Source organism: Mobula hypostoma, assembly GCF_963921235.1.
Source record: "Mobula hypostoma chromosome 8 unlocalized genomic scaffold, sMobHyp1.1 SUPER_8_unloc_13, whole genome shotgun sequence".
Taxonomy (NCBI): Eukaryota; Metazoa; Chordata; class Chondrichthyes; order Myliobatiformes; family Myliobatidae; genus Mobula; species Mobula hypostoma.
The window spans coordinates 20,874-39,666 of NW_026948124.1; the positions used below are offsets into that span (position 1 = coordinate 20,874).

Below are 18,793 nucleotides of genomic sequence, written 5' to 3' on the forward strand. Positions count from 1 at the left end.
TTACTCTCACTGCAGCCTGCAGCATGTAATTGCCCTTTCAGCAATCTACTTTTAAATCAACTTCATAATCTCTTGACTTCCTGATCTACTCGGTGGAACAAGTAGGAACACATTTAAGCGGCGAAGGTTCATCACCATGGCATCACCTGAGGCATGGCAGGAGGGTTGGGGGTGGAGGGTGGGAGGAGGAACTCCAAGCCAGTTGAAATACCTGCTGTACCCACCATCTTGTTACCAAGTGTGCAGTTGTTGAACAAAATTGAAGACCTGAGGGCTAGATTGCTGTACTGAAGAGAAATGAGAGATTGTTGTGTTCTATTTTTGAACAAAACGTGGCTTACTCCCAGGATGCCAGATGCAGGGATCAGACCTGAAAGTGTCTTGACTTACCAAATGGACTAGGCTGCTAATTTGGAAAAGCAGGAGTTGAGTGCTTCATGATAAACTCTCGGTGCTGCTCCAATTTGGCAGTTTTGTTGAACTTACATTTCCCTGAACTTGAAAACCTAACAATCATATGCCATCCATTCCATTTACCGAGGGGTTCTCATCCAGAATACTGACTGCAGTTTACATACCATCAGCAGCTGACTATATCAAGCGTTTGAGATACTGCATGATGCTGTCTGCAAACAAGAAACAATCCATCCCAACGTATTTCAAACCATAGTGGGGTCTCCAACCAGGCTTGTTTGAAGGAAACCCTCCGCAATTACCATCAGCATATAGTCTGTAGCATCAGAGATCCTAACACAGTAGACCACTGCTGTATTACAATAAGGAATGCCTACCATTCCATACCTAATCCGCATTTCAGTAAATCTGATCTCTTGGCTGTCCTTCCCCTACCTGCATACAGATAGAGGCTAAAGAACAAAGCCCACAGATTTAGACAACAAAGAAGTGGTTGTGGGAGGCAGAAGAGGGGCTACAGGATTGACTCAAGTGAGTGGACTGGGTCGTGCTCAAGGATTCATCTGTGGATGTGAATGAATATATCATGGTTGTCACAGACTTCATAAAACAGTTGTAGATGAGCGTATCCCCACAAAATCGTTCAGAGTCTTCCCCAACAAGAAGCCCTGGATAAACCACAGATCCGCCATCTGCTGAGGGCCCTGATCAGACGTATTCAAGTCTGGTGACCAAGAACATTACAAGAGGTTCAGGTATGATCTCTGCAAAGCCATCTCACGGGTGAAGTGACAGTTCCGGACTAACCTTGAGCAATGAAAGATGCTCGACAGTTGTGGCAGGGCTTGAATACGATCACCTCTTGGCAGTGTGGAGGATCAGAGGGATCTTGGGGTCTGAGTCCATAGGACACTCAAAGCTGCTATGCAGGTTAACTCTGTGGTTAAGAAGGCATACGGTGTATTGGCCTTCATCAATCGTGGGATTGAGTTTAAGAGCCGAGAGGTAATGTTGCAGCTATATAGGACCCTTGTCAGACCCCATTTGGAGTACTGTGCTCAGTTCTGATCGCCTCACTACAGGAAGGACGTAGAAACCAGAGAAAGAGTTCAGAGGAGGTTTACAAGGATGTTGCCTGAATTTGGGCGCATACCTTATGAGAATAGGTTGAATGAACTCGACCTTTATTCCTTGGAGCGACGGAAGATGAGAGGTGACCTGGTAGAGGTGTACAAGATAATGAAAGGCATTGATCTTGTGGATAGTCAGAGGCTTTTCCCCAGGGCTGAAATGGCTAGCACGAGGGGGCATAGTTTTAAGGTGCTTGGAAGTAGGTACAGAGGAGATGTCAGGGGTAGGATTTTTACGCAGAGTGCTGAGTGCATGGAATGGGCTCCCGGCGGTGGTGGAGGCGGAAACAATAAGGTCTTTTAAGAGACTCCTGGATGACCATGTGGTGGTGGCATCCGTTAGTCTCGTGAGACCATGGATCTGCTCCTGGAAAGTCTTGCTTCAGTCTGTGTTAGAGCAGTGTCTGTTGTGGCTGTAGAGGCCCACACGGGAGTGACAGTCTCGGCTGCAGTGACTGCACTCGAAGGCGCTGTCCTCCAGTGTTGTCTTGGTGCTGTTTTCCCAACGAGTGCGCTTTTCTTCAGCTTCTCTTCTCCTCTTTTCAGACCTCTGCGTAGTTCCAGCCTCCAGTGAGAGCGATCGCTTGCGATGTCCTCCCACCTCTCGACGTTCACTTTCAGTGACTTCGTGTCTCTCTTGCAAACGTCTTTCAAACGAAGATGGGGCTGCCCTTGTGCTCTCTTGCCAGAGGCCAGTTCCCCGTACAGCAGGTCTTTTGGGATCCTTCCGTCTGACATGCGGTGTACGTGGCCCAGCCAGCGGAGACGGCTTTGTTGGAGCAAGGTGAAGAGGCTGGGTATCTGGGCGCGAGCCAGGACCTCATTGTTGGTGACTCGGTCAGTCCACGTGATGTCCAGGATGTGTCTCAGGCTACGAAGGTGGAAGGCGTTGAGACGCCGCTCTTGTCTGTAGTGGAGGCTCCAGGTCTCGCTGCCGTAAAGCAGTGTGCTGAGGACACAGGCCCTGTAGACTGCAACTCTGGTGTGTGCTGTCAGCTTTCTGTTCTCCCAGACTCTCTTTGTCAGCCTGGTGAATGTTGAGGCTGTTCGTCCGATCCGTCTGTTGATCTCGGGGTCTAGAGAGAGGCTGTTTGTCATGGTGGAGCCAAGGTATGTAAACTTGTATCCAGCTCGTAGTTGTTGATGATAATGGCAGGGGGGTGCTCAACGCCTTGGCCCAACACATTGGATTTCTTCAGGCTGATGGTTAAGCTGAAGTCCTGGCAGGTTCTTGAGAAGCTGTCCATGAGGCGTTGCAGTTGCTCTTCAGAGTGTGTTGCCAGTGCCATGTCGTCTGCAAACAACATGTCCCTGATGAGTACTTCAGGGACCTTGGTTTTTGCCCTCAGCCAGAACAGACTGAACAGCTACGTGGAGCTTAGAAGAATAGAGGGCTATGGGTAAAGCCTAGGTAGTTCTAAGGTAGGGACATGTTCGGCACAGATTTTTGGGCTGAGGGCCTGTATTGTGCTGTTGATTTTCTATGTTTCTCTGTTTTTACCTCTTACAAAGTTAAATCAAGTGACATAGCCAGTGACAGATGCCTTCCATGCTAGCTCTGCTTATCGTGGAGGAACCATCATGAACTCCCACACCCCCGATGACCCTGTGATTTCAGTCCCTGAGGCCAACATGCGAGCAGCATTCAGGAGGTGAACCGACGAAAAGCATCGAGCCTACCTCAAATGGACCGGTGCCTAACAACGTGTTGATCTGCCTCAGTGACTGTCGCCTGGAAGCACTTGCATCCACAGTGACGGAGGGTTGTGAGGGGTTGGTGACGAAACATCTGTCATTGATCTGAATGATCATGTGCTGAACTGGATCTGCAAATTTGCAACTGACACCAAGACTGGGCACATAGTGGACGGTGAGGAAGGGTGTCATGGCTTGCAATGGTATCTGGACCAGCTGTAAAAATGGGCTGGAAAATGGCAGATGGAGTTTAATGCAGACAAGTGTGAGGTATTGCAATTTGGTAGGACAAACCAGGGTAGGTCTTACACAGAGAATGGTAGGGCAGTAAGGAGTGCCATAGAAAAAGGGATCTGGGAATACAGGTCCATAATTTGTTAAAAGTGGTGTCTTAGGTAGATGTGTGTGTTCGTCCATCGTCGACATTGATGAGGACCTCGACACCATTATGATGGTGTCAAGACTAGCGCGTGAGGGAAAGTTATGCAGCGTCAGCCTCACTCTCTCTTCCCAATTCCCATCTGGATCCAGTGGCAAGACAGAGTCGAGACGGCTGAAGATGGGACTAGGTGCAGTGGATGACCAGGACGTCTTCTGTGTCTTGTCCTGCTCTACACGTTCCACGATGCTTGCAGAGACCGTTGGACCTTGCATTGGTCTCGTCCACTCAATCTGCCAGAGTCTGTCTTCACGTGCTCAAATAGACAACTCCCTATCTCACCAAGGGTTTGAGACCCGTCGGCTACCCTCACCTGGTTTAGCCGGCTTGTTGAAACCGTTGTCTAGGGTGTGACTGCTGTCGCATGCAAACAGCTACAGGTAGATACGGTCATAAAGAAAGCATTTAGCACATTGGCCTTCATATATCAGTATTGAATACAGGAGATGGGATGCTATATTGAAATTGTATAAAACATTGGTGAGGCCTAATTTGGAGTACTGTGTGCAGTTTGGTCATCTACCTACAGGCAAAATGTAAATAAGGTTGAAAGAGTACAGAGAAAATTTACAAGTATGTTGCCGGGACTGGAGGACCTGAATTATAAGGAAAGTTTGAAAGTCCTGCTGAAGGGTCTCAGCCCGAAACCTCGACTGTACTCTATTCCGTCGATGCTGCCTGGCCTGCTGAGTTCATCCAGCATTTTGTGTGTGTTGCTTGAACATCATGCCAAGTAGACCAAGCAGTTAATTATTGACCAGGAGGAGGAAACCAGAGGTCCATGAGCCAGTCCTCGTTGATGATCGGGGTGGAGCGGGTGAAATTCCTCGGTGATATTATTTCAGAGGACCTGTCCTGGGCCCAGCACACAAGTGAAGAAAGCACGGCAGCACCTCTACTTCCTTAGGAGTTTTCAAAGAGTTGGCATGACATCTAAAATTTTGACAAACTTCAATAGATATGTAGTAGAGAGCATCATGGTAATGTGTGCATACACGTACATACTGTACACTGTAACAGTGGATGAGACAGGTACATTAACATCATTTAAAATACATTCAGACAGGTCCATGGACAGGAAAGGTTTAGAGGGCTATGGACCAAACACAGGCAGACAGGACGGACAGGCTTAGATGGGATGTGGGCCAATGAAGCTGGGAAATGGTGCAACATGGATGAGATGGGCTGTGACTATCCCATTTGTAATCTTCTGCAACTGAAGATTTACTTTTGTCCTTAATTCTCAGACCTGAAGCTTTGACTGCTTGCCTCCCTCCTTCCCTCCCTCTTCCCTCCCTCGCTCTCTCTCATCTTCCCTTCTCTTCTCTCTTTTCTCCGTCTCCCTCTCAGCCTCCCTTTTCTTTTCCCCTTTCTTTCTTTCCCCTCCTCTCCCTCTCTCTCCACACATACGCTGCTCAACATGCTGAGAGCTTCCACCATTCTCTATGTTACTACATCTGATGGTTTTGACTGATGATAGGGCCAGTCTGCTTTAACACTTTCCTGTGCGGTAGGACATACTATTTATCTACACGCTCTCACAGCCCTGCCAGAGGGAGTAAGGGAGCTATGAAATGCACAGCCTTTCTCTGGCTGTGGTTGGTGCAGGGAAGTGCTTGAACTAATTCAAACCACTCTCACCTCCCACTGCCCTCGAGGGTGTGGAAATACAGACAGGGGAGTTTCACAGTGACAGGGGAAAGACTGAGGTGACAACAGTGTTCTCAAAGACTGGCCTCTCTCTGACCTGAAGGTGAGTGGAGAGCCCACCCTCCAAACCTCCTGAGAAGATAGAGGTAAGTCACCCCTTCAAACCATCACAGTCTATGTGTGGGAAGTTGTCAGTGGGGGGTGGGGGGGGAGGCAGGGAGAGACTCCTAGGGTTCAGATCCTGCAACAGTGAAGGAATGGTCTGAGAGAGAACAGTGGAGGGGGAGCCTGTGGGTATCGGTGTTCGCCTGCCCTTACTCCTCATCTTTCTCGTTGGCAAGAGTTGGAGGTTTCAGGAGGGGCTGTCTGAGTAGCCTGGGTGAGTATGTGCTGTGCGTTTGATAGATGGTGCACACTGCTGCCACTGTGTGCGGTGGTGTGGGGGGCTGACTGGGCAGGCTGCTCTGTCCTGGCTGGTGTCGAGCTCCTTTACAGTTGTAAGAGCCGCCACATGCAGTGAAGTGGGAAGTGTTTGATCGGCCCCGGACCTGCAGACGGGGAGCGGGGGAAAGACCTCATGACTCATTCTCCATGGGATCTGCAGCCTGTTACTTGCCCCTGGAACCATAGTGTTTATGTGACCCACTCAGTTGAGTTCCTGATCAGTGGGCACCCCCATGGATGTGGAGGGTGGGGGGACTGGGTAACAGGAATACCACTGAACGGGGGGGGGGAGGGGAGGGCACGTGATGTTCACTGTCGAGGGTATTTATCCACAACATCACCCAAAGTCTCCAGCTGTAACAGGGAGAATAAACCCAGGCAGGATGAGTTGCAGCTGAAACTAACGGTGAGTTCAGTCCATGAGGGGAAGTCAGGATTCAAGTTTATTTCCTGTACACAAGTGTAAAGGAGAACAGAATTATTCTTACTCCAGATCTGATGCAGAATGAGAAAAAAACAAAGTAAGATATACAACACAATAATAATTAAAACACAATAAATATACATACATAAAATAACTTATATATAGTGCCTATAAAAAATATTCAACTCCCTTGGAGGTTTTCATGTTTTATTGTTTTACAACATTGAATCACAGTGGACTTAATTTGGCTTTTTTTGACCGATCAACAGAAAAAGACTCTTCTGTGTCAAAGTGAAAACAGATCTCATCAAAGTGATCTAAATTAATTACAAATATAAAACACAAAATAATTGATTGCATATGTATTCACCCCCTTCAAGTCAGAATTTACTAGATGCAGTTTGAACGGGGCACGACTGCACAAGCGCGTAGAGGTCGGCCAGTGAGAACAGTGGGAAGAGTTTAAAGCCAGCAGAGTTGAGAAGGTGACGGTTATTTCTTCAGAGGTTTGAACGAGGCACGACTATAGAAACATAGAAACATAGAAAATAGGTGCAGGAGTAGGCCATTCAGTCCTTCGAGCCTGCACCGCCATTCAGTATGATCATGGCTGATCATCCAACTCAGAACCCTGTACCAGCCTTCCCTACATACCCCCGATCCCTTTAGTCACAAGGGCCACATCTAACTCCCTCTTAAATATAGCCAATGAACTGGCCTCAACTGTTTCCTGTGGCAGAGAATTCCACAGATTCACCACTCTCTGGGTGAAGAAGTTTTTCCTAATCTCGGTCCTAAAAGGCTTCCCCTTTATCCTCAAACTGTGACCCCTCGTTCTGGACTTCCCCAACATCGGGAACAATCTTCCTGCATCTAGCCTGTCCAATCCCTTTAGGATTTTATACGTTTCAATCAGGTCCCCCCTCAATCTTCTAAATTCCAACGAGTATAAGCCTAGTTCATCCAGTCTTTCATCATATGAAAGTCCTGCCATCCCAGGAATCAATCTGGTGAACCTTCTTTGTACTCCCTCTATGGCAAGGATGTCTTTCCTCAGATTAGGGGACCAAAACTGGACACAATACTCCAGGTGTGGTCTCACCAAGGCCTTGTACAATTGCAGTAGTACCTCCCTGCTCCTGTACTCGAATACTCTTGCTATAAATGCCAGCATACCATTCGCCTTTTTCACCGCCTGCTGTACCTGCATGCCCACTTTCAATGACTGGTGTATAATGACACCTAGGTCTCGTTGCACCTCCCCTTTTCCTAATCAGCCACCATTCAGATAATAATCTGTTTTCCTGTTTTTGCCACCAAAGTGGATAACCTCACATTTATCCACATTAAATTGCATCTGCCATGAATTTGCCCACTCACCCAACCTATCCAAGTCACCCTGCATCCTCTTAGCATCCTCCTCACTGCTAACACTGCCACCCAGCTTCGTGTCATCCGCAAACTTGGAGATGCTGCATTTAATTCCCTCATCCAAGTCATTAATATATATTGTAAACAACTGGGGTCCCAGCACTGAGCCTTGCGGTACCCCATTAGTCACTGCCTGCCTTTCTGAAAAGGTCCCGTTTATTCCCACTCTTTGCTTCCTGTCTGCTAACCAATTCTCTATCCACATCAATACCTTACCCGCAATACCGTGTGCTTTAAGTTTGCACACTAATTGTCTGTGTGGGACCTTGTCAAAAGCCTTTTGAAAATCCAAATATACCACATCCACTGGTTCTCCCCTATCCACTCTACTAGTTACATCCTCAAAAAATTCTATGAGATTCGTCAGACACAGATTTTCATGTCTATGTCATGACTATGCAAGCGCGAGGAGGTCAGCCAGTGAGAACAGCGGGAAGAGTTTAAAAAGAAGATGGATTTACAGAGCGAGCATCAAAGTAGTGGGAGACAGAGTAGGAAGGCTTTGACTCAATGAGGCTTCTGCGATAAAGGGTTGAGGCAAGTTAGGTTATCTGTTTAAAATAAAGACAGAGAACATGTGTGTGAGGCCATTTTTCTGTGCTCGGTGTCAGATGTGGGAGGTCCTAGAGACTCCCAGCCTCCCCGACGACCGCATCTGCACCAGGTACGTCGAGCTACAGCTCCTTAGAGACCACGTTAGGGAACTGGAGCTGCAACTCGATCACCTTCGTCTGGTCAGGGAGAGTGAGGAGGTGATAGAGAGGCGCTATAGGCAGGTACTCACCCGGAGACCACAGGAGACGGAGAAGGTGGGTAACAGTCAGGAGAGGGAAGGGCAAGAAGCAGGTACTAGAGAGTACCCCAGTGGCTGTCCCCCTTAACAATAAGTACTCCTTTTTGAGTACTGTTGGGGGGGACGGCCTACCTGGAGGAAGCAACAGTGGCCGCACCTCTGGCACAGAGTCTGGCCCTGTGGCTCAGAAGGGGAGGGAAAGGAAGAGGATGGCAGCAGTAATAGGGGACTCTATAGTTAGGGAGTCAGACGGGCGATTCTGTGGATGCAGGAAAGAAACGCGGATGGTAGTTTGCCTCCCAGGTGTCAGGGATGTTTCTGATCACGTCCATGATATCGAAGTGGGAAGAACAGCCAGAGGTCGTGGTACATATTGGTACCAACGACATAGGTTAGAAAAGGGAGGAGGTCCTGAAAACAGACTACAGGGAGTTAGGAAAGAAGTTGAGAAGCAGGACCTCAAAGGTAGTAATCTCGGGATTATTGCCTGTGCCACATGACAGTGAGTATAGGAATAGAATAAGGTGGAGGATAAATGCGTGCCTGAGGGGCAGAGATTCAGATTTCTGGATCATTGGGAGCTCTTCTGGGGCAGGTGTGACCTGTACGAAAAGGACGGGTTGCACTTGAATCGAGGGGGACAAATATCCTGGCGGGGAGGTTTGCTAAGGCTATTGGGGAGAGTTTAAATTAGAGTTGCTGGGGGGTGGGGACCAAACTGAAGTGACGGAGGAAAGGGAGGTTGGCTCACAAATAGAGTAAGCTTGGAGACAGTGCGAATGGGAGGATAGGCAGGTGATAGAGAAGGGACGCACTCAGACTGATAGTTTGAGATGTGTCTATTTTAATGCAAGGAGTATCAGGAATAAAGTAGATGAGCTTAGAGCATGGATCAGCACTTGGAGCTATGATGTTGTGGCCATTACAGAGACTTGGATGGCTCGGGGACAGGAATGATTACTTAGAGTGCCAGGCTTCAGATGTTTTAGAAAGGACAGGGAGGGAGGCAAAAGAAGTGGGGTGTGGCACTGTTGATCAGAGATGGTATCATGGCTGCAGAAAAGGAGGAATTCATGGAGAGGATGTCTACGGAGTCTCTGTGGGTGGAAGTTAGGAATAGGAAGGGGTCAATAACTTTACTGGGTGTTTTTTATAGACCAGCCAATAGTAACAGGGATATCGAGGAGCAGATAGGGGGTCAGATTCTGGAAAGGAGTAATAATAACAGGGTTGTCGTGGTGGGAGATTTTAATTTTCCAAATATTAATTGGCATCTCCCGAGAGTGAGGGGTTTAGATGGTGTGGAATTTGTTAGGAGTGTTCAGGAAGGTTTCTTGACACGATATGTAGATAAGCCTACAAGAGGAGAGGCTGTACTTGATCTGGTATTGAGAAATGAACCTGGTCAGGTGTCAGGTCTCTCAGTGAGAGACCATTTTGGAGATAATGATCACAATTCTATCTCCTTTACTATAGCATTGGAGAGGGATAGGAACAGACAAGTTAGGGAAACGTTTAATTGGAGTAAGGGGAACTATGAGGCTATCAGGCAGGAACTTGGAAGCATAAATTGGAAACAGATGTTCTCAGGGAAACATATGGAAGAAATATGGCAAATGTTCAGGGGTTATTTACCTGGGATTCTGAGTAGGTACGTTCCAATGAGACATGGAAAGGATGGTTGGGTACAGAAACCATTGTGTACAAAGGCTGTTGTAAATCTAGTCAAGAAGAAAAGAAGAGCATACAAAAGGTTCAAAAAACTAGGTAATGATATGAATCTAGAAGATTATAAGGCTAGCAGGAAAGAGTTTAAGAATGAAATTAGGAGAGCCAGAAGGGCCATGAGGAGGCCTTGGCAGACAGGATTAAGGAAAACCCCAAGGCATTCTACAAGTATGTGAAGAGCAAGAGGATAAGACGTGAGAGAATAGGACCAATCAAGTGTGACAATGGAAAAGTGTGTATGGAACCGGAGGAAATAGCGGAGGTACTTAATGAATACTTTGCTTCAGTATTCACTACAGAAAAGGATCTTGGTGATTGTAGGGATGACTTACAGCAGATTGAGAAGCTTGTGCATGTGGATATTAAGGAAGAGGATGTGCTGGAGCTTTTGGAAAGCATCAAGTTGGTTAAGTCCCCAGGACCGTACGGGATGTACCCCAGGCTACTGTGGGAAGCGAGGGAGGAGATTGTTGAGCCTCTGGCAATGATCTTTGTTTCATCAATGAGGACGGGAGAGGTTCCAGAGGATTGGAGGGTTGCGTATGTTGTTCCCTTGTTCAAGAAAGGGAGTAGGGATAGCCCAGGATATTATAGGCCAGTGAGTCTTACTTCAGTGGTTGGTAAGTTGATGGAGAAGATCCTGAGAGGCAGGATTTACGAACATTTGGAGAGGCATAATATGATTAGGAATAGTCAGCATGGCTTTGTCAAGGGCAGGTCGTGCCTTAGGAGCCTGATTGCATTTTTTGAGGATGTGACTAAACACATTGATGAAGGTAGAGCCGTAGATGTAGTGTATATGGATTTTAGCAAGGCATTTGATAAGGTACTGTATGCAAGGCTTATTGAGAAAGTAACGAGACATGGGATACAAGGGGGCATTGCTTTGTGGATCCAGAACTGGCTTGCCCACAGAAGGCAGAGGGGTTGTAGATGGATCAAATTCTGCATGGAAGCCGGTGACCAGTGGTGTGCCTCAGGGATCTGTTCTGGGACCCCTACTCTTTGTGATTTTTATAAATGACCTGGATGAGGAAGTGGAGGGATGGGTTAGTAAATTTGCTGATAACACAAAGGTTGGGGGTGTTGTGGATAGTGTGGGGGGCCTGTCAGAGGTTACTACGGGACTTTGGTAGGATGCAAAATGGGGCTGAGAAGTGGCAGATGGAGTTCAACCCAGATAAGTGTGAGGTGGTTCATTTTGGTAGGTCAAAGATGATTGCAGAATATAGTATTATTGGTAAGACTCTGGGCAGTGTGGAGGATCAGAGGGATCTTGATGTCCAAGTCCATAGGACACTCAAAGCTGCTACCCAGGTTGACTCTATAGTTAAGATGGCATACGGTGCATTGGCCTTCATCAATCGTGGGATTGAGTTTAAGATCGGAGAGGTAATGTTGCAGCTATATTGGACCCTGGTCAGACCCCACTTGGAGTACTGTGCTCATTTCTGGTCACCTCACTACAGGAAACCATAGAAAGGATGCAGAGGAGATTTACAAGGATGTTTCCTGGATTGGGGAGCATGCCTTATGAGAATAGGTTGAATGAGCTCGGCCTTTTCTCCTTAGAGTGACGGAGGATGAGAGGTGATAGAGGTGTATAAGATGATAAGAGGCATTGATCGTGTGGATAGTCAGAGGCTTTTCCCCAGGGCTGAAATGGTTAGCACGAGAGGACATAGTTTTAAGGTGCTTGGAAGAAGGTACAGAGGAGATGTCAGGGGTAAGTTTTTTACGCAGAGAGTGGTGGGTGCGTGGAATGGGCTGCCGGCGACGGTGGTGGAGGTGGAAACGATTGGATCTTTTAAGAGACTCCTGGATGGCTACATGAGCTTAGAAGAATAGAGGGCTATGGGTAAAGCCTCGGTAGTACTAAGGCAGGGAAATGTTCGGCACAGCTTTGTGGACAGAAGAGCCTGTATTGTGATGTAGGTTTTCTATGAGGAAAAACTTTTTCACACAGAGGGTTCAGGGTCTGTTGAATGCTCTGCCTCAGAAGCAGTGGAGGCCAGTTCTCTGGATTCTTTCAAGACAGAGTTAGATAGAGCTCTTAAAGATAGTGGAGTGAAGGGATATGGGGAGAAGGCAGGAACTGGATAATGATTGTGGATGATCAGCCATGATCACAGTGAATGGCGGTGCTGGCTCAAAGGGCTGAATGGCCTACTCCTGCACCTATTGTCTATTGTCTATGTTTCTCTGCACCTTTGGCAGCAATTACAGCCATGAGCAAGTGTGGATGGGTCAATTCAGCTTTGCACATCAGGACATTACAATTTCTCCCCATTCTTCCTTACAAAACTGCTCAAGCTCTGTCAGATTGCAGGGGGATTGTGAGTGAACAGCCCTTTTCAAGACCAGTCAGAAATTCTCATTTGGATTGAACTCTGGACTCTGACTTGGACAGTAATTTTCTTTTGCATACTTCATCAGATTTTTGTCCAGGATTTCCCTGTATTTCCCATGGGATCTGCAGCCTGCAACCTGTCCCTGTAGCCACAGTGTGCCCGAACCGGTGAGCTCGTGGTCAGTGGTGACCACCATGGATTTGGAGGGTGGGTTAGTGGTGGTGTGGGATGTGGAGGGGTGGGTTAGTGGTGGTGTGGGATGTGGAGGGGGTGGGTTAGTGGTGGTGTGGGATGTGGAGGGGTGGGTTAGTGGTGGTGTGGGATCTGGAGGGTGGGTTAGTGGTGGTGTGGGATGTGGAGGGGGGGTTAGTGGTGATGTGGGATGTGGAGGGGTGGGTTACTGGTGGTGTGGGATGTGGAGGAGAAGGTTAGTGGTGATGTGGGATGTGGAGGGGTGGGTTTGTGGTGATGTGGGATGTGGAGGGGTGGGTTAGTGGTGGTGTGGGATATGGAGGGGTGGGTTAGTGGTGGTGTGGGATGTGGTGGGGTGGGTCAGTGTTGGTGTGGGATGTGAAGGGGGTGTTAGCGGTGGTGTGGGATGTGGAGGGGTGGTTAGTGGTGGTGGGATGGGTTAGTGGTGTTGTGGGATATGGACGGGTGGGTTAGTGGTGGTCTGGGACGTGGGTGGGTTAGTGGTGTTGTGGGATATGGAGGGCTGGGTCGTGAGAGGGATGAGCAGGGAGTGCTTGTGGGAGGTTTGGTGAGGAGGGAGTTCTCTGGGAGGGTTAGTGAGGAGGGAGTGCTGTGGGAGGGATGAGAATGGAGTTCTGTGGGAGGGATGAGGAGTGAGTGCTGTGGGAGGGTGGGTGAGGAGGGAGTGCTGTGGGAGAGATGCAGAGGGAGTGCTGTGGGAGGGATGAGGAGGGAGTTCTGTGGGAGGGTTGGTGAGGAGGGTGTTCTGTGGGAGGAATGAGGAGGGAGTGCTGTGGGAGGGTTGGTGAGTAGTGAGTTCTGTGGGAGGGATGAGGAGGGAGTGCTATGGGAGGAATGAGGAGGGACTGCTGTGGGAGGGTTGGTGAGGAGGGAGTGCTGTGGGAGGGATGAGGAGTGCTGTGGGAGTGATGAGGGAGTTCTGTGGGAGAGTTGGTGAGGAGGGAGTTCTGTGGGAGGGATGAGGAGGGACTGCTGTGGGAGGGTTGGTGAGGAGGTAGTTCTGTGGGAGCGATGAGTAGGGACTGCTGTGGGAGGGATGAGAAGGGAGTTCTGTGGGAGGGATGAGGAGGGAGTTCTGTGGGAGGGATAAGGAGGGAGTGCTGTTATAGGGTTGGTGAGGAGGGAGTGTTGTGGGAGGGGTGATGAGGAGGGAGAGCTTTGGGAGGGTTGGTGAGGACGGAGTTCTGTGGGAAGGTTGGTGAGGAGGGAGTGCTGAGGGAGAGATGAGGAGGGAGTTCTGTGGGAGGGACAAGTAGGGAGTTCTATGGGAAGGATGAGAAGGGAGTGCTGTGGGAGGGTTGGTGAGGAGGGAGTGCTGTGGGAGGGATGAGGAGGGAGTGCTGTGGGAGGGATAGGAGGGAGTTCTATGGGAAGGATGAGAAGGGAGTTCTGTGGGAGGGATAAGGAGGGAGTGCTGTGGGATGGTTGGTGAGGAGGGAGTGCTGTGGGAGGGTTGGTGAGGAGGGAGTTCTGTGAGAGGGATGAGGAGTGAGTGCTGTGGGATGGTTGGTGAGGAGGGAGTTCTGTGAGAGGGTTGGTGAGGAGGGAGTGCTGTGAGAGGGATGAGGAGGGAGAGCTGTGGGAGGGATGGTGAGGAGGGAGTGCTGTGGGAGGGTTGCTGAGGAGGGAGTGCTGTGGAAGGGATGGTGAGGAGGGAGTGCTGTGGGAGGGATGAGGAGAGAGTGCTGTGGGAGGGATGAGGAGGGAGAGCTGTGGGAGGGATGAGGAGGGAGTTCTATGGGAAGGATGAGAAGGGAGTGCTGTGGGAGGGTTGGTGAGGAGGTAGTTCTGTGGGAGGGTTGGTGAGGAGGGAGTGCTCTGGGAGGGTTGGTGAGGAGGTAGTTCTGTGGGAGGGAAGAGGAGGGAGTGCTGTGGGAAGGATGAGAAGGGAGTTCTGTGGGAGGGATAAGGAGGGAGTGCTGTGGGAGGGTTGGTGAGGAGGGAGTGCTGTGGGAGGGTTGGTGAGGAAGGAGTGCTATGGGAGGGATGAGAAGCGAGTTCTGTTGGAGGGATGAGAAGGGAGTTCTGTGGGAGGGATGAGGAGGGAGTGCTGTGGGAGGGATGAGGAGGGAGTTCGGTGAGAGGGATGAGGAGGGAGTTCTGTGTGAGGGATGAGGAAGGAGTGCTGTGCGAGAGTTGGTGTGGAGGGAGTTCTGTAGGAGGGATGAGGAGAGAGTGCTATGGGAGGAATGAGGAGGGACTGCTGTGGGACGGTTGGTGAGGAGGGGGTTCTCTGGGAGGGATGAGGAGGGAGTTCTGTGGGAGGGATGAGAAGGGAGTTCTGTGGGAGGGATGAGGAGGGAGTTCTGTGGGAAGGATAAGGAGGGAGTGCTGTTATAGGGTTGGTGAGGAGGGAGTTCTGTGAGAGGGATGAGCAGTGAGTGCTGTGGGAGGGTTGGTGAGGAGGTAGTTCTGTGGGAGCGATGAGGAGGGAGTTCTGTGGGAGGGATAAGGAGGGAGTGCTGTTATAGGGTTGGTGAGGAGGGAGTATTGTGGGAGGGGTGATGAGGACGGAGTGCTTGGGGAGGGATGAGGAGGGAGTGCTGTGGGAGGGATGAGGAGGCTGTGCTGTGGGAGGGTTGGTGAGGAGGGAGTGCTGTGGGAGGGATGAGGAGGGAGTTCTGTGGGAGGGATGAGGAGGGTGTGCTGTGGGTGGGTTGGTGAGGAGGGAGTTCTGTGGGAGGGATGAGGAGGGAGTGCTGTGGGAGGGTTGGTGAGGAGGGAGTGCGGTGGGAGGGTTGGTGAGGAGGGAGTGCTGTGGGAGGGATGAGGAGGGAGTGCTGTGGGAGGGATGGTGAGGAGGGAGTGCTGTGGGAGGGATGAGGAGGGAGTGCTGTGGGAGTGATGGTGTGGAGGGAGTGCTGCGGGAGGGATGAGGAGAGAGTGCTGTGGGAGGGATGAGGAGGGAGAGCTGTGGGAGGGATGAGGAGTGCTGTGGGAGTGATGAGGAGGGAGTTCTATGGGAAGGATGAGAAGGGAGTGCTGTGGGAGGGTTGGTGAGGAGGGAGTTCTGTGAGAGGGATGAGGAGTGAGTGCTGTTGGAGGGTTAGTGAGGAGGGAGTGCTGTGGGAGTGTTGGTGAGGAGGGAGTGCTGTGGGAGGGATGAGGAGGGAGTGCTGTGGGAGGGATGGTGAGGAGGAATTGCTGTGGGGGGGATGAGGAGGGAGTGTTCTGGGAGGGATGGTGAGGAGGGAGTGCTGTGGGAGGGATGAGGAGAGAGTGCTGTGGGAGGGATGAGGAGGGAGAGCTGTGGGAGGGATGAGGAGTGCTGTGGGATTGATGAGGAGGGAGTTCTATGGGAAGGATGAGAAGGGAGTGCTGTGGGAGGGTTGGTGAGGAGGTAGTTCTGTGGGAGGGCTGGTGAGGAGGGAGTGCTGTGCGAGGGTTGGTGAGGAGGTAGTTCTGTGGGAGGGAAGAGGAGGGAGTGCCGTGGGAAGGATGAGAAGGGAGATCTGTGGGAGGGATAAGGAGGGAGTGCTGTGGGGGTGTTGGTGAGGAGGGAGTGCTGAGGGAGAGATGTGGAGGGAGTTCTGTGGGAGGGACAAGTAGGGAGTTCTATGGGAAGGATGAGAAGGGAGTGCTGTGGGAGGGTTGGTGAGGAGGGAGTGCTGTGGGAGGGTTGGTGAGGAGGGAGTGCTGTGGGAAGGATGAGGAGAGAGTTCTGTGGGAGGGCTGGTGAGGAGGGTATTCTGTGGGAGGGCTGGTGAGGAGGGTATTCTGTGGGAGGGATGAGGGGGGAGTGCTGTGGGAGGTTTGGTGAGGTGAGTTCTCTGGGAGGGTTGGTGAGGAAGGAGTGCTGTGGGAGGGATGAGAAGCGAGTTCTGTGGGAGGGATGAGAGGGGAGTTCTGTGGGAGGGATGAGGAGGGAGTGCTGTGGGAGGGATGAGGAGGGAGTTCGGTGAGAGGGATGAGGAGGGAGTTCTGTGTGAGGGATGAGGAGGGAGTGCTGTGCAAGAGTTGGTGAGGAGGGAGTTCTCTGGGAGGGATGAGGAGGGAGTTCTGTGGGAGGGATCAGGAGTGAATGCTGTGGGAGGGTTGATGAGGAGGGAGTGCTGTGGGAGGGATGAGGAGGGAGTTCTGTGGGAGGGATGAGGAGTGAATGCTGTAGGAGGGTTGGTGAGGAGGGAGTGCTGTGGGAGGGATGAGGAGGGAGTGCTGTGGGAGGGATGAGGAGGGAGTGCTGTGTGAGGGATGAGGAGTGCTGTGGGAGTGATGAGGAGGGAGAGCTGTGTGAGGGATGAGGAGGGAGAGCTGTGGGAGGGATGAAGAGTGCTGTGGGAGTGATGAGGAGGGAGTTCTGTGGGAAGGTTGGTGAGGAGGGAGTTCTGCGGGAGGGTGGGTGAGGAGCGACTTCTGTGAGAAGGTTGGTGAGGAGGGAGTGCTGTGGGAGGGATGAGGAGGGAGTTCTGTGGGAGGGATGAGGAGGAAGTACTATGGGAGGAATGAGGAGGGACTGCTGTGGGAGGGTTGGTGAGGAGGGTGTTCTCTGGGAGGAATGAGGATGGAGTGCTGTGGGAGGGTTGGTGAAGAGGGAGTTCTGTGGGAAGGATGAGGTGGGAGTGCTATGGGAGGAATGAGGAGGGACTGCTGTGGGAGGGTTGGTGAGGAGGTAGTTCTGTGGGAGGGATAAGGAGGGAGTGCTGTTATAGGGTTGGTGAGGAGGGAGTGTTGTGGGAGGGTGATGAGGAGGGAGTGCTTTGGGAGGGATGAGGAGGGAGTGCTCTGGGAGGGATGAGGAGGCAGTGCTGTGGGAGGGTTGGTGAGGAGGGAGTGCTGTGGGAGGGATGAGGAGGGAGTTCTGTGTGAGGGATGAGGAGAGAGTGCTGTGGGTGGGTTGTTGAGGAGGGAGTTCTGTGGGAGGGATGAGGAGGGAGTGCTGTGGGAGGGTTGGTGAGGAGGGAGTTCTGTGGGAGGGACAAGTAGGGAGTTCTATGGGATGGATGAGAAGGGAGTGCTGTGGGAGGGTTGGTGAGGAGGGAGTTCTGTGAGAGGGATAAGGAGTGACTGCTGTGGGAGGGTTGGTGAGGAGGGAATGCTGTGGGAGGGTTGGTGAGGAGGGAGTGCTGTGGGAGGGATGAGGAGGGAGTGCTGTGGGAGGGTTGGTGAGGAGGGAGTGCTGCGGGAGGGATGAGGAGGGAATGATGTGGGAGGGATGAGGAGGGAGAGCTGTGGGAGGGATGAGGAGTGCTGTGGGAGTGATGAGGAGGGAGTTCTGTGGGAGGGTTGGTGAGGAGGTAGTTCTGTGGCAGCGATGAGGAGGGAGTTCTGTGGGAAGGATAAGGAGGGAGTGCTGTTATAGGGTTGGTGAGGAGGGAGTGTTGTGGGAGGGGTGATGAGGAGGGAGTGCTGTGGGAGGGATGAGGAGGGAGAGCTGTGGGAGGGATGAGGAGTGCTGTGGGAGTGATGAGGAGGGAGTTCTATGGAAGGGTTGGTGAGGAGGGAGTTCTGTGAGAGGGATAAGGAGTGAGTGCTGTGGGAGGGTTGGTGAGGAGGGAGTGCTGTGGGAGGGATGAGGAGGGAGTGCTGTGGGAGGGATGAGGAGGGAGAGCTGTGGGAGGGATGAGGAGTGCTGTGGGAGTGATGAGGAGGGAGTTCTGTGGGAGGGTTGGTGAGGAGGGAGTTCTGTGGGAGGGATGAGGAGTGCTGTGGGAGGGATGAGGAGGGAGAGCTGTGGGAGGGATGAGGAGTGCTGTGGGTGTGATCAGGAGGGAGTTCTGTGGGAGGGTTGGTGAGGAGGGAGTTCTGTGGGAGGGATGAGGAGGGACTGCTGTGGGAGGGTTGGTGAGGAGGTAGTTCTGTGGCAGCGATGAGGAGGGAGTTCTGTGGGAAGGATAAGGAGGGAGTGCTGTTATAGGGTTGGTGAGGAGGGAGTGTTGTGGGAGGGGTGATGAGGAGGGAGTGCTGTGGGAGGGATTAGGAGGGAGAGCTGTGGGAGGGATGAGGAGTGCTGTGGGAGTGATGAGGAGGGAGTTCTGTGGGAGGGTTGGTGAGGAGGGAGTTCTGTGGGAGGGATGAGGAGGGACTGCTGTGGGAGGGTTGGTGAGGAGGTAGTTCTCTGGGAGGGTTGGTGAGGAAGGAGTG

The 18,793-nt window shown here is 51.3% G+C and overlaps 1 protein-coding gene across 1 annotated transcript in view; it reads left to right on the forward strand.

Moving 5' to 3' along the window:
• The first annotated feature begins 5,401 nt into the window (after window positions 1–5,401).
• Window positions 5,402–18,793, forward strand: part of LOC134341169 (chemerin-like receptor 1) — a 32,475-nt gene continuing 19,083 nt past the window's right edge. The window contains exon 1 of the mRNA XM_063038967.1: window positions 5,402–5,474. The gene's annotated coding sequence lies outside the window, so the exon portion shown is untranslated. The remainder of the gene's footprint in view (window positions 5,475–18,793) is intronic.